The 16,313-nt window shown below is 37.3% G+C and overlaps 1 long non-coding RNA gene across 5 annotated transcripts in view; it reads right to left on the reverse strand.

Moving 5' to 3' along the window:
* Window positions 1–5,657: 5,657 nt before the first annotated feature.
* The window catches only part of LOC140610079 (uncharacterized), a 171,205-nt gene continuing 160,549 nt past the window's right edge, over window positions 5,658–16,313 (reverse strand). For all 5 annotated transcript variants that reach the window (XR_012011863.1, XR_012011860.1, XR_012011861.1 and 2 more), the window contains 2 exons: window positions 8,184–8,336; window positions 5,658–6,357 (listed from right to left, as the gene is read on the reverse strand). This is a non-coding gene — a long non-coding RNA (uncharacterized lncRNA). The remainder of the gene's footprint in view (window positions 6,358–8,183; window positions 8,337–16,313) is intronic.

Here is a 16,313-nt window from a genome sequence, read left to right on the forward strand (position 1 = left end):
ATGATGCAAGCAAAAACCAAACAAGACGTCACAGTGACTGATAGGCAGGATAACAGCAACAGGGAAAAGGAAAGTGTGTCTAGTAGGAAATAATGATGTATCTTTTACCTCTGAATTATCTTGTCCACACTGCTGCCATGTCCACTGCTTCCCCAGGGCCTCCTTCCTCTTCATACCCCTTACTTTAGAAGGAGGATTAAGTTGTTTTCAGTGATCACAGCCCTCAGATTCTCTTAGGTTTGATCCCCCCCTGAACACACTCAGGCCAGGGCACACTGACTCACTGTGCAGGGAAGTACATTACAGCTGTTGGTTTCAATGAAATTAGAGTTAAAAATCTTCTGTGTTCTCACTCAATACTTTCTTGTTGTACCTTACATTGGTATTTGACCAAGAACCCATTATAGGGTTCTGAAGTGCTATTTTATTATGGCTATCACTTAATAATCCAGGAATAATGGATTACCTAAAAAGATATTCCAATTCTGTTGTAGAGCTTAAAGTCATCTTCTATCAGAAGCCAACTTTAGTGGAAAATCTAGTGAGATTGTAACTACTTTCTCACAACATAAAATATTTAGAATACAAATGTTGCATAGGAAATTCTGAATCCATTCTAAAGATGCTTCCCACTCTTTAAAATATGGTATCTTATTCTTTTAAGCATTTAAAGTGGTTGGTGAGGAACGCTGGGTGACTCAGTCGGTTAAAGTTCAACTCTTGATTTCAGCTCAGGTCATGATCTTGATTGAGATCCTTGAATCATCCTACACCCAGCAGAAGAAGAGAGTTAATAAAGATTCGAGCAGAACTCAACGAAATCGAGACCAGAAGAACTGTGGAACAGATCAACAGAACCAGGAGTTGGTTCTTTGAAAGAATTAATAAGATAGATAAACCATTACCCAGCCTTATTAAAAAGAAGAGAGAGAAGACTCAAATTAATAAAATCATGAATGAGAAAGGAGAGATCACTACCAACACCAAGGAAATACAAATGATTTTAAAAACATATTATGAACAGCTATATGCCAATAAATTAGGCAATCTAGAAGAAATGGACGCATTCCTGGAAAGCCACAAACTACCAAAACTGCAACAGGAAGAAATAGAAAACCTCAACAGGCCAATAACCAGGGAGGAAATTGAAGCAGTCATCAAAAACCTCCCAAGACACAAAAGTCCAGGGCCAGATGGCTTCCCAGGGGAATTCTATCAAACGTTTAAAGAAGAAACCATACCTATTCTACTAAAGCTGTTAGGAAAGATAGAAAGAGATGGAGTACTTCCAAATTTGTTCTATGAGGCCAGCATCACCTTAATTCCAAAACCAGACAAAGACCCCACCAAAAAGGAGAATTACAGACCAATATTACTGATGAACATGGATGCAAAAATTCTCAACAAGATACTAGCCAATAGGATCCAACAATACATCAAGAAAATTATTCACCATGACCAAGTAGGATTTATCCCCGGGACACAAGGTTGGTTCAACACTCGTAAAACAATCAATGTGATTCATCATATCAGCAAGAGAAAAACCAAGAACCATATGATCCTCTCAATAGATGCAGAGAAAGCATTTGACAAAATACAGTACCCATTCCTGATCAAAACTCTTCAGAGTGTAGGGATAGAGGGAACATTCCTCAACATCTTAAAAGCCATCTATGAAAAGTCCACAGCAAATATCATTCTCAATGGGGAAGCACTGGGAGCCTTTCCCCTAAGATCAGGAACAAGACAGGGATGTCCACTCTCACCACTGCTGTTCAACATAGTACTGGAAGCCCTAGCCTCAGCAATCAGACAACAAAAAGACATTAAAGGCATTCAAATTGGCAAAGAAGAAGTCAAACTCTCCCTCTTCGCCGATGACATGATACTCTACATAGAAAACCCAAAAGTCTCCACCCCAAGATTGCTAGAACTCATACAGCAATTTGGTAGCGTGGCAGGATACCAAATCAATGCCCAGAAATCAGTGGCATTTCTATACACTAACAATGAGACTGAAGAAAGAGAAATTAAGGAATCAATCCTCTTTACAATTGCACCCAAAAGCATAAGATACCTAGGAATAAACCTAACCCTAGAGGTAAAGGATCTATACCCTAAAAACTATAGAACACTTCTGAAAGAAATTGAGGAAGACACAAAGAGATGGAAAAATATTCCATGCTCATGGATTGGCAGAATTAATATTGTGAAAATGTCAATGTTACCCAGGGCAATTTACACGTTTAATGCAATCCCTATCAAAATACCATGGACTTTCTTCAGTTAGAACAAATTATTTTAAGATTTCTGTGGAATCAGAAAAGACCCCGAATAGCCAGGGGAATTTTAAAAAAGAAAACGATAGCTGGGGGCATCACAATGCCAGATTTCAGGTTGTACTACAAAGCTGTGGTCATCAAGACAGTGTGGTACTGGCACAAAAACAGATACATAGAGCAATGGAACAGAATAGAGAACCCAGAAGTGGACCCTGAACTTTATGGTCAACTAATATTCGATAGAGGAAAGACTATCCATTGGAAGAAAGACAGTCTCTTCAATAAATGGTGCTGGGAAAATTGGACATCCACATGCAGAAGAATGAAACTAGACCACTCTCTTGCACCATACACAAAGATAAACTCAAAATGGATGAAAGATCTAAATGTGAGACAAGATTCCATCAAAATCCTAGAGGAGAACACAGGCAACACCCTTTTTGAACTTGGCCACAGTAACTTCTTGCAAGATACATCCACGAAGGCAAAAGAAACAAAAGCAAAAATGAACTATTGGGACTTCATCAAGATAAGAAGCTTTTTCACAGCAAAGGATACAGTCAACAAAACGAAAAGACAACCTACAGAATGGGAGAAGATATTTGCAAATGACGTATCAGATAAAGGGCTAGTATCCAAGATCTATAAAGAACTTATTAAACTCAACACCAAAGAAACAAACAATCCAATCATGAAATGGGCAAAAGACATGAAGAGAAATCTCACAGAGGAAGACACTGACATGGCCAACATGCACATGAGAAAATGCTCTGCATCACTTGCCATCAGGGAAATACAAATCAAAACCACAATGAGATACCACCTCACACCAGTGAGAATGGGGAAAATTAACAAGGCAGGAAACCACAAATGTTGGAGAGGATGCGGAGAAAAGGGAACCCTCTTACACTGTTGGTGGGAATGTGAACTGGTGCAGCCACTCTGGAAAACTGTGTGGAGGTTCCTCAAAGAGTTAAAAATAGACCTGCCCTACGACCCAGCAATTGCACTGTTGGGGATTTACCCCAAAGATACAGATGCAATGAAACGCCGGGACACCTGCACCCCGATGTTTCTAGCAGCAATGTCCACAATAGCCAAACTGTGGAAGGAGCCTCGGTGTCCATCGAAAGATGAATGGATAAAGATGTGGTATATGTATACAATGGAATATTATTCAGCCATTAGAAATGACAAATACCCACCATTTGCTTTGACATGGACGGAAATGGAGGGTATTATGCTGAGTGAAATAATTCAATCGGAGAAGGAGAAACATTATATGTTCTCATTCATGTGGGGAATATAAATAATAGTGAAAGGGAATATAAGTGAAGGGAGAAGAAATGTGTGGGAAATATCAGAAAGGGAAACAGAACATAAAGACTCCTAACTCTGGGAAATGAACTAGGGGTAGTGGAAGGGGAGGAGGGTGGGGGGTGGAGGTGAATGGGTGATGGGCACTGAGGGGGACACTTGACGGGATGAGCACTGGGTGTTATTTGTATGTTGGTAAATTGAACACCAATAAAAAATAAATTTATTTAAAAAAAAGAGAGATCCTTGAATCCAGCCCTGCACTCTGAGTGGGCCTCTGGGCTCAGCAGGGAGTCTGCTTCTCTCCTTCTCCTTTTCCTTCTGCACCCTACCCCCAGCTCAATCTTTTTCATAAATAAATAAATAAATACATAAATACATACATACTGGTATTACCACCTTCATCACAATCCATCATTTTAGAAGCAAATTCCTTAAATTTTACTACCTCAGAAACCATGATAAATTTAAATTCAGCTAATGTCATATAAATTTATATCATAAGATCTAAGAAAAACATTATGAAGATTGTAACAGTAGAATCTGTATTTAGGAAATGATTTTCTGATAGAGCACTGGTATTCATTTGGATGATACTAATTACAAAATATGCCTTATTTTCTTGAAAAAATAAATGGAGTCTCATTAAACCATGGTACTTTTGAATTGGAAGGGACCTAGAGTTATTTATTTACTTTGATCATCCAGACTTGAGTATGTTGCTTCCACCTTAATTCCAACTAATGGTTGCCCAGACCTTCCCTGTACACCACTACAGAAATGGGATGCACTCTAATCTTTAGTAGCTCATTCTTCCTTGTTCTGAGACAACAATCCATCTGGATATCCCTTCTTGTCACCCCTAAGTCACATCTCTGTCCTCTGTAGCCAAACACATTGCATCTCCCCCAAATTGGGACTCCCTAGAGTTCCCCTCTTTGACTCCTGAACACAAAGTCTAGTTTTGAGTCTCTCACCACCATCAATCGATCCAGTATTCTGGGTCACTCCAATCTGTTACCGCTCCTCTTGTCATCTGGTGTCCACAACCCAACCTGGTACCCCAGAGAAGGTAAAGCCTTCTACTTGCAGCATTTTTTGAGCATCAGGATTTTTGTAAAAAAAGAGATACAAGTACATCCACTAGATGTATTTTGTAAATCAGAGTTGCCATTGCATATGGCCTACCCTCCAATGAGCTCAAAATTTGAGGGTTTTTTCTTTACTGTTCGAGTCCAAATTGTCTCTTTAAGTCATCCTGAACTATAAAAATCAAAACAAATCAAAATTAAGGTTGCCCAAAAAATCACTCCCACCAATACAGAAATAAGCCAAACATGATCAAGTGTATTGCTTCTTCAATATAAAGATCACTGAAAACAAACTGAAAAAAGAGACTCAAAAAACAAGCTGAAAAATCATAAGAGAATGTTTAAAGACAGACTTATTTATTCATTTGAGAGAGACAGCAAGCACGCATGGATGGGAGGAGGTGAAGAGTAAAGGAGAGAGAAAATCTTAAGCAGATTCCACTTGAGCACAGAGCCCCACGTGAAGCTCCATCTCACCACCCTGAGATCATGACCTGAGCCAAAACCACGAGTCAGACACTTAACCAACTAAGCCACCCAAGTGTCCCAATCTAAGAGACTCTTAACTATAAACAATAAACTGAGGATGGATGGAGGGTGGTAGGTGGGGAATGGGCTAAATGGGTGATGGGTATTAAGGATAGCACTTGTGATGAGCACTGAGTATTAAATGTAAGTAATGAATCACTAAATTCCACACCTGAAACCAGTTTTACTCTATATGTTAACTAACTAGAGTTTAAATAAAACTTGAAATAAAAAATTTGAAAATTTGAAAATATTAAAAAAAAATTAAAAAACAAGCTGAAAAAGTCTCCTAACTTGATAAAGTTCCTTTCACAAACTTTTCCATCTGAGGACAAATTGAAAGTAGAGTAATCCTGGTGACTAAAATACAGAAGAGATTATTTTAATATCTTCTACTTTCAAAATAAAGCCTAAATTTACTAGAAAAATATTTGCTAGGCCAGGTTTCAAAACTATTTATTTAATATTTTTCATAACACCCAGAACTTACTAGGGGTAGAGTGGCAGGAGAGAGAGGGAAGGAGACCCAGGACATTAGGCAGAGGCCAGTGAACCTGCATCCTGATTGTAGACATAGTGGTGAGACCCAAGCTCATGGTGGGAACAAGGGGCAGCTGTCTGGCAGGTGCCTTGGCTCCCAAGAGAGCAGTTTACTCCCTTTCCAACACTACATTTTATAGTGAAACAAAAGACATTACCCCCCCTTAGAAGCTGGGTGTTTGGGTTTCACACCTTCTCATTTGGGCATTCTTTGGTTGGCCATCAACAAGAACTGATTGAAAAGAAATACAGAGATTTCAATTACTGTTAATGTGGCTTAAGTGTTTCCACTGTCACAGTCTAGGGCTTCAACTTTTTAATAAGTTTCCCATAATTATTGCAACTTTTTGGTCTAATTCCAGCTGAGGATTTAATGGGACTCATTCTGACAAGATATAGGATATTGTCCCAATAGATGTTCATTTGGAAATGGGCCACTTGCAATTTCAAGTGTGCAGAGCTGTGCAAGATGAAAAGCACTGGCAGTATAATTTCCACCTTGTGTCCCAGGCTCTGTGGATTTGTAGCTCATCCAGGCTGTCCATCTGGGGAGCAAACAGCATGTACTCCTTGATGAGAAACTCTGGCCAACCAACCAGCTGTGAAAAAAATAGATTACTCTTGTCATTTTTTTCTCCTAGGTAATTTGCTGGGAGTAAAAATATAATTTCTTAGAAGGTGTGCAGTTAAAAGCAAATACTAGGGATGTGTCTGATTTATATTTAAAACTTCACTACACTTTTATTTGTTAAATTTAATTTTCAACAATACCCTGGCTGTGATAATATTTTCTAATTCACAGGAGATGGAAAGGTTGGTTTCTAGTATTTGTACACTAAGCAAATACAGGAAGGAGGATGTGGAGGAGGAAGAACAGAGGAGGAGGACTCAGCTGGCAGGCTGATCTGAGCACAAAGAAATGCACTGTTGTTCTTCCCAAGGTAAAGAAGATATTATGGTGGAATTAAGTAACAGTTGGGAAAATAAATCTTCCTATTGCCCCCAGGAAGCTAAAATGGTAAATGCATCTTTTTAAGACTCTGACATATAACTTCATCCTTGAGAAAATTCAGGTCATGCGAGATAGATAATCAGGGTAATTATAGATCAATTGAGCTACAGAGCTAAAAGAGACTGTTAAGAACAGTATGAGTTATAACATGCAATATCTATATGTATAACATGTTGGCCATGCTATGCATTTTCAGCCAACCAAAGGGAATGGAACGATATATGCCAAGGTAAATTAAACTCTTCCATTTGTACCCAGTGGAGAGTTAATGACAAAATTTGAAATGAAATAATTTGCAGTAATACATCTGCACTGTGAGTTACAAAATATGTAGTCATAAATGAGTGTTGCACAGTAACTTGCTGTCTGGAATTTAAAAATTATAGCACTGTGTCTCATATAACCTTACCTAGAAATTGTTCTGACCCAGAAATTATTTTTAAAAAATTAATTCAAAACAGATATTAGTATTTTCTAATTGACATATTAGTGTTACATATTATTTGATTTATTTTGACATTGGCTTTTATTAGCTATGAATTAGTATATACATGTACACATATACATACACACGACTTGTATCCATAGTCCTTTTTTCTTACAACTCAATAAAAGAAGGATTCTTACTATTCAGTAAAAAGAATCCAAACAAACCAATTAAAAATAATACACAAAGATTTGAACACAATCTCTACAAAGGAAGATACATTAATAGGTAAGAAGTACATGAGGAGGAGCTCAACATCATGAATTATCAGGGCATTACAAATTAAAACAATAGTGAGACACCATTCCACATCCATTAGATTGAATAAAATTTAAAAGCCTGACATTATCAAGTGTTGAAGTGGCTATGGAGCAACAGGAACTCTCCAACATTGCTGGTAGGAATGCAAAATGGTTCACTTTAAAAAAAAATAGTTTTGGGATCCCTGGGTGGTGCAGCGGTTGGGCGCCTGCCTTTGGCCCAGGGCGCGATCCTGGAGACCTGGGATCGAATCCCACGTCTGGCTCCCGGTGCATGGAGCCTGCTTCTCCCTCTGCCTATGTCTCTGCCTCTCTCTCTCTCTCTCTCTCTCTCTGTGACTATCATAAATAAATAAAAATTAAAAAAAAATAGTTTGGCACATACAAAATTTTTTTACTATATGACCCAGCCATTCTACTCCTAGAAATTTATTCAAGAAAAATGAAAACATATGTCCACACAAAGACTTGTATATGCATGCTTATGACCGCTTTATTCATAACAGTCAAAAACTGGAAACAATCCAAATGTTCATTACACCCAGTGAATGGCTAATTAAACTAAGATATATTGATACAAAAAAAAAAAAAACTACTCAGCACTAAAAAAATAACTACTAATACACACAACACAGGAAATCTCAAAACATTATTATGCTGGGGTACCTGGGTGGTATAGTTGGTTAAGCCTCTGACTTTTGATTTTGGGTCACAATCTCAAGGTTGTGAGATCCAGCCCCACATCAGGCTCCATGATCAGCAGGTAGTCTTCTTGGGATTTTCTACCTCTCCCTCTGGCCCTCCTCTCTCTCTCTCTCTCTAAAAATAAATAAATAAATCTTATTTAAAAATGGTGCCAAGCAAAAGAAGCCAGATTCCTAAGGGTACCATATGATTCCATTGGTATAAAGATCTAGAAGAGTCAAATCTAATCTTTAGTGACAAAAAAAAAAAAAAATTTAGTGGTTGCCTGGAACCAGACATAGGAGATGGTTACTAAGATGGGCACAAAGGAACTTTCTGGGTAATAAAAATTGTATATATCTTGATAACTTTGGTACCTCAATAAATGTGATTAAATACATTTTTTAATTGTCAATGGCTTTTAATTCATTTAGATAAGCCTTTAAATAATAATCAAGCTTCTCTCTCACTTGTCTTCCTTTCACCTCCTTCTCCAACAAACCCACCACATTAGCCATCTATGTGTAACTTGAACATGCCAGACACACTAAAATCTTGTGCAAAGCCATTCCTTCTGCCTAGACAACTATTCTCTCAGATCTCACTTGATTCACTTCATCTTCTTCAATTCTTTTCTCTGTGAGTCCCACCCTGTCCACTCTATCTAAAATTCTAAACTTCCTAATATTGTCTATAACCTATTCTGTTTTATTTTTTTCTGCATAACTTCTATCACCTTCTAATATACTCAATATTTTACTGATTTTTATTACATTTTAGCTTGCCCCTCCAACTACAATGTAATGTTATGGGTTTGGAATTTCTTCTATTGTATTCATTGTTGTATTCATTGTTGAATCCCTAGAACATTGCCACATAGGAGGCACCTGACATATGTTTGCTGAATAAATGAATAAATAAATGCATAAAAGAAATAAAATCAACTATATAGTCATAATACTAAATAGGAAAGAACCAAATTCTCACATTAAAAATAAGATAGTCAAGGCCAGCCCAGGTGGCTCAGCAGTTTAGTGCCGGCTTCAGCCCAGGGCCTGATCCTAGAGATCCAGGATTGAGTTCCACGTCAAGCTCCCTGCATGGAGCCTGCTTCTCCCTCTGCTTGTGTCTCTGCCTCTTTCTCTCTCTCTCTCTCTCTCTCTCTCTCTGTGTGTGTCTCTCATAAATAAATAAATAAAAATCTTTTAAAAAATAAAAATAAATAAATAAAAATAATATAGTCATATCCCAATAAAAAACAAAGCCCAACTACATTCACCCAAATTAAAAAAAAATAGTCACGGTTAAAAATTCTTTATATTAGGGGGCAAGACGGCAGAAAAGTAGGGTCCCCAAGTCACCTGTCCCCACCAACTCATCTAGATAACTTTCAAATCATCCTGAAAACCTACAAATTTGACCTGAGACTTAAAGAGAGAACAGCTGGAATGCTACAGAGAGAAGAGTTTGCACTTCTAACAAGTACAGCTCATTTTTAGCCACTCTGCACTGAGCAAAATGACTAGAAAGAAAAACTCATCACAAAAGAAAGAATCAGAAATAGTACTGTCTGCCACAGAGTTATAGAATTTGGATTACAATTCGATGTCAGAAAGCCAATTCAGAAGCACAATTATAAAGCTACTGGTGGCTCTGGAAAAAAGCATAAAGGATTCAAGAGACTTCATGACTGCAGAATTTAGATGTAATCAGATCAAAATTAAAAATCAATTAAATGAGATGCAATCCAAACTGGAGGTCCTAATGACAAGGGTTAATAAGGTAGAAGAAAGAGTGAGTGACATAGAAGACAAGTTAATGGTAAGGAAGGAAGCTGAGGAAAAAAGAGAAAAACAATTAAAAGACCACGAGGAAACGTTAAGGGAAATAAATGACAGCCTCATAAGGAAAAATCTACATTTAATTGCGGTTCCAGAGGTCACCAAAAGGGACAGAGGACCAGACAGCATATTTGAACAAATCATAATTGAGAACTTCCCTAATTTGTGGAGGGAAACAGGCATTTAGATCCAGGAGATAGAGAGGTCCCCCCTTAAAATCAATAAAAACCATTCAACACCTCGACGTTTAATAGTGAAAATTGCAAATTCCAAAGATAAAGAGAAAATCCTTAAAACAGCAAGGGACGAGAGACCCTTAACTTATATGGGGAGAAATATTAGAATAACAGCAGACCTCTCCACAGAGACCTGGCAGGCCAGAAAGGGCTGGCAGGATATACTCAGGGTGCTAAATGAGAAGAATATGCAGCCAAGAATACTTTATCCAGCAAGGCTCTCATTCAGAATAGGAGTGATTAAGAGCTTCCAAGATAGGCAGAAACTGAAAGAATATGTGACCACCAAACCGGCTCTCCAAGAAATATTAAGAGGGACTCTGTAAAAGAAAGAGGATGCCCAAAGAAATAATCCACAAAAACAGGGATTGAATAGGTATTATGATGACACTAAATTCATATCTTTCAATAGTAAGTCTGAACATGAATGGACTTAATGATCGCATCAAAAGACATAGAGCTTGAGACTGGATAAAAAAGCAAGACCCAGGCAGCCCAGGTGGCTTAACAGTTTAGCACTGCCTTCAGTCCATGGCCTGATCCTAGAGACTAAGGATTGAGTCCCATGTCGGACTCCCTTCATGGAGCCTGCTTCTCCCTCTGCCTGTGTACTCTGCCTCTCCCCCCCGCCGTGTCTCTCATGAATAAATAAATAAAATATTTTAAAAAAGGAAGACCCATCTATTTGCTGTCTACAAGAGATTCATTTTAGATCCAGGGCAACTACAGCCTGAAAATGAAAGGTTGGAGAACCATTTACCATTCAAATGGTCCTCAAAAGAAAGCAGGGGTAGCGATCCTCACATGAGATAAATTAAAGTTTATTCCAAAGAATGTAGCAAGAGATGAAGAGGGATACTATATCATACAAAAAGGATATATCCAACAAGAGGAACTAACAATCAGGAATATTTATGCCCCTAATGTGGGAGCTGCCATGTATATCAATCAATTAATAACCAAAGTAAAGACATAATTAGATAATAATACACTAATACTGGGAGACTTCAACATGCCACTTTCTGCAAATGACAGAATTTCTAAGCACAACATCACCAAAGAAACAAGAGCTTTAAATGATACACTGGACCAGATGGATTTCACAGATATTTACAGAACTTTACATCCAAACACAAATGAATACAGATTCTTCTCAAGTGCACATGGAACTTTCTCCAGAATAGACCACATACTGGGTCACAAATCAGGTATAAACTGATATCAAAAGATTGGGATTGTCCCCTACATATTTTCAGACCATAATGCTTTGAAACTTGAACTTAATCACAAGAAGAAATTTGGAAGAAACTCAAACACATGGAGGTTATAGAGCATCCTGCTAAAAGATGAAAGGGTCAACCAAGAAATTAGAGAAGAATTAAAAAGATTCATGGAAACTAAGAGAATGAAGATACAACCATTCAAAATCTTTGGGATACAGCAAAAGTAGTCCTGAGAGGGAAATACATCGCAATACAAGCTACCCTCAAAAAATTGGAAAAAAACCTCAAATACACAAGCTAACCTTGCACCTAAAGGAACTGGAGAAAGAACAGCAAATAAAACCTACACCAAGCAGAAGAAGAGAGTTAATAAATATTCAAGCAGAACTCAATGAAATAGAGACCAGAAGAACTGTAGAAGAGATCAACAAAACCAAGAGTTGGTTCTTTGAAAGAATTAATAAGATAGATAAACCATTACCCAGCCTTATTAAAAACAAAAAGACTCAAATTAATAAAATCACAATAGAAAAAGGAGATATCACCACCAATACCAAGGAAATACAAACGATTTTAAAAACATATTATGAACAGCTATATGCCAATAAATTAGGCAATCTAGAAGAAATGAATGCATTTCTGGAAAACCACAAACTACCAAAACTGCAACAGGAAGAAATAGAAAACCTCAACAGGCCAATAACCAGGGAGGAAATTGAAGCAGTCATCAAAAACTTCCCAAGACACAAAAGTCTAGGGCCAGATGGCTTCCCAGGGGAATTCTATCAAACATTTAAAGAAGAAACAATACCAATTCTACTAAAGCTGTTCTGAAAGATAGAATGGGATGGGATACTTCCAAACTCGTTTTATGAGGCCAGCATCACCTTAATTCCAAAACCAGACAAAGACCCCACAAAAAAGGAGAAATATAGACCAATATCCTTGATAAACACAGATGCAAAAACTCTTAACAAGATACTAGCCAATAGGGTCCAACAGTACATGAAGAAGATTATTCACCATGACCAAGTGGGATTTATCCCCAGGATGCAAGGCTAGTTCAACACTCGTAAAGCAATCAATGTGATAGATCATATCAACAAGAGAAAAAACAAGAACTATATGATCCTCTCAATAGATGCAGAGAAAGTATTTGACAAAATACAGAACCCATTCCTGATCAAAACTCTTCAGAGTGTAGGGATAGAGGGAACATTCCTCAACATCTTAAAGCCATCTATGAAAGCCCACAGCAAATATCATTATCAATGGGGAAACACTGGGAGCTTTTCCACTAAAATCAGGAACACAGCAGGGATGTCCACTTTCACCACTGCTATTCAACATAGTACTAGAAGTCCTAGCCTCAGCAATCAGACAACAAAAAGAAATCAAAGGCATTCAAATTGGCAAAGAAGAAGTCAAACTCTCCCTCCTTGCAGATGACATGATACTGTACATAGAAAACCCAAAAGACTCACCTCAAGATTGCTAGAACTCATACAGCAATTCGGCAGTGTGGTAGGATACAAAATCAATGCCCAGAAATCAGTGGTATTTCTATACACTAACAATGAGACTGAAGAAAGAGAAATTAAGGAGTCAATCCCATTTACAATTGCAGTCAAAACCATAAGTTACCTAGGAATAAACCTAACCAAAGAGATAAAGGATCTTTACCCTAAAAACTACAGAACACTTCTGAAAGAAACTGAGGAAAGCACAAAGAGATGGAAAAAAATTCCATGCTCGTGGATTGGAAGAATTAATATTGTGAAAATGTCAATGCTACCCAGGGCAATTTACACGTTTAATGCAATCCCTATCAAAATACCATGGACTTTCTTCAGAGAGTTGGAACAAATCATCAAAAGATTTCTGTCGAATCAGAAAAGACCCCGAGTAGCCAGGGGAATATTGAAAAAGAAAACTAGAGTCGGGGGCATCACAATGCCGGATTTCAAGTTGTACTACAAAGCTGTGATCATCAAAACAGTGTGGTACTGGCACAAAAACAGACACATAGATCAATGGAACAGAATAGAGAAGCCAGAAATGGGCCCTCAACAATATGGTCAACTAATATTCGACACACCAGGAAAGACTATCCACTGGAAAATGGACAGTCTCTTCAATAAATGGTGCTGGGAAAATTGGACATCCACATGCAGAAGAATGAAACTGGACCATTCTCTTACACCACGTACAAAGATAAACTCAAAATGGATGAAAGACCTAAATGTGAGACACGAATCCATCAAAATCCTAGAGGAGAACACAGGCAACACCCTTTTTGAACTCAGCCACAGTAACTTCTTGCAAGATACATCCACGAAGGCAAAAGAAAGAAAAGCAAAAATGAACTATTGGGACTTCATCAAGATAAGAAGCTTTTGCACAGCAAAGGATACAGTCAACAAAACGAAAAGACAACCTACAGAATGGGAGAAGATATTTGCAAATGACATATCAGATAAAGGGCTAGTATCCGAGATCTGTAAAGAACTTATTAAACTCAACATCAAAGAAACAAACAATCCAATCATGAAATGGGCAAAAGACATGAACAGAAATTTCACCAAAGAAGACACTGACATGGCCTACAAGCACATGAGAAAGTGCTCTTCATCCCTTGCCATCAGGGAAATACAATTCAAAACCACAATGAGATACCACCTCACACCAGTGAGAATGGGGAAAATTAACAAGACAGGAAACAACAAATGTTGGAGAGGATGTGGAGAAAGGCGAATCCTCTTGCACTGTGGGTGGGAATGTGAACTGGTGCAGCCACTCTGGAAAACCGTGTGGAAATTCCTCAAAGAATTAAAAATAGAGTTACCCTACGACCCTGCAATTGCACTGCTGGGGATTTACCCCAAAGATACAGATGCAGTGAAACGCCAGGATACCTGCACCCCAATGTTTATAGCGGCAATGTCCACAATAGCCAAACTGTGGAAGGAGCCTTGGTGTCCATTGAAAGATGAATGGATAAAGAAGCTGTGGTCTATGTATATAATGGAATATTACTCAGCCATTAGAAACGACAAATACCCACCATTTGCTTCAACGTGGATGGAAATGGAGGGTATTATGCTGAGTGAAGTAAGTCAATTGGAGAAGGACAAACATTATATGATCTCATTCACTTGGGGAATATAAAAAATAGTGAAACGGAATAAAGGGGAGAGGAGAGAAAATGAGTGGGAAATATCAGTGAGGGTGATAGAACATGAAAGACTCCAAACTCTGGGAAACAAACAAGGGGTAGTAGAAAGGGAGGTGGGTGGGGGGTTGGGGTGACTGGGTGACAGGCACTGAGGGGGGCACTTGTTGGGATGAGCACTGGGTGCTATGCTATATGTGGCAAATCGAAATCCAATAAAAAATATACAAAAAATAAAATTACTTTATATTAGATTAACAAGCAAACAAAAGGAAAAGCAGCAGCGATATTAATATTACTAAAGACTAATCTAAGAGAATAACATGTTTTACAACTTATTAAAATAATCCAACAGTTATAAATCTATAGGCATCAAAAAACACAAAACCAAAAAAGGCAAAAATATTACAAATGAAGCAGAGCTTGGTAAATACAAATAACAGTGGAAATCTTTCCAGAGTTGAACAGATCTGCTGCACAAAATAAGTATAGGTAGAAGAATTAAATGAAATAATAAATTTATAAGATATTTATTTCTCAGTGAACATCTTTATTTCATTAAAATATAAGCCCCACAAACAAAGTTATATATCTGTGCTATTGACTTGCTATATCATCAGCACCTAGAAAAGGGTGTGGTATAGAATTGAGCTTGATGAATATTTGTTGAATGAATATTTGCATTAAAAAATTTCACTCCATACTTAACTAACAAAATCTTTAACACAACATTTTTAACAGATATTTTTAAAGAAGAGCTTTGCAAATCACATAATAGAAAACTGTAGGATAAAATCTGTGAAAGAACATATTGTAATGTAATGTAATCCAACAATGCAGCAAAGAATAATAATACCATGTGATCAACTAAGGTATATTCTAGGAATGCAAGAGTGGCTTAATATCAGGAAATCTATAATTATAAATTCATCATATAATTAAAGGGAAAAAATCAAATGATTTTGTTGAAAGAGCCTTAGATGAAACTAAGGGCCTTAAATAAAACTAAGCCACTATTGCTGACGTAAAACCTAAATAAAAAAAAAAAAAATAGACATCAATGACTTAAATATAATAAAGTTTATTTACCAATGACTAAAAAATAGTATTCTAAATTATGAAATACTAAACCCTATTTAATTTAAGTTGGGAGCTGTACTGAGACACCTGTTATCATCTTTGGTATGTAATAGTAACTTGACAATTTGAAAAAATAAAACGGAGCAAGAAAATAAAATAATAGGCATAGATATTGGGGAAAAAAGAAATACTATCTTTTTTTGGTTGATTGTAGGATTCTGTGCCTTGCAAACTCAAGAGACTCTGGTAAACTATTACTAAATTTAAGGAAAAACTATGAAAAGAGCTGAATACCATATACATAAACAGAACTCAACATCTTTCTGAATAAATGCAAAAGTATGTGATGTTCTTGAATGGGAAGATTTCAAAATCACCAAAAAAATCTAAAAATTAATATTTGAAATTAATACAATTAAAACTGGGGTAAGAGACTTCTAAGAATTAGATTCATTTATATTAAAGTTTAGATCTGGGATCCTTGGGTGGCGCAGCGGTTTGGCGCCTGCCTTTGGCCCAGGGCGCGATCTGGAGACCCGGGATCGAATCCCACATCGGGC

Source organism: Canis lupus, chromosome 19, assembly GCF_048164855.1.
Source record: "Canis lupus baileyi chromosome 19, mCanLup2.hap1, whole genome shotgun sequence".
NCBI lineage: Eukaryota > Metazoa > Chordata > Mammalia > Carnivora > Canidae > Canis > Canis lupus.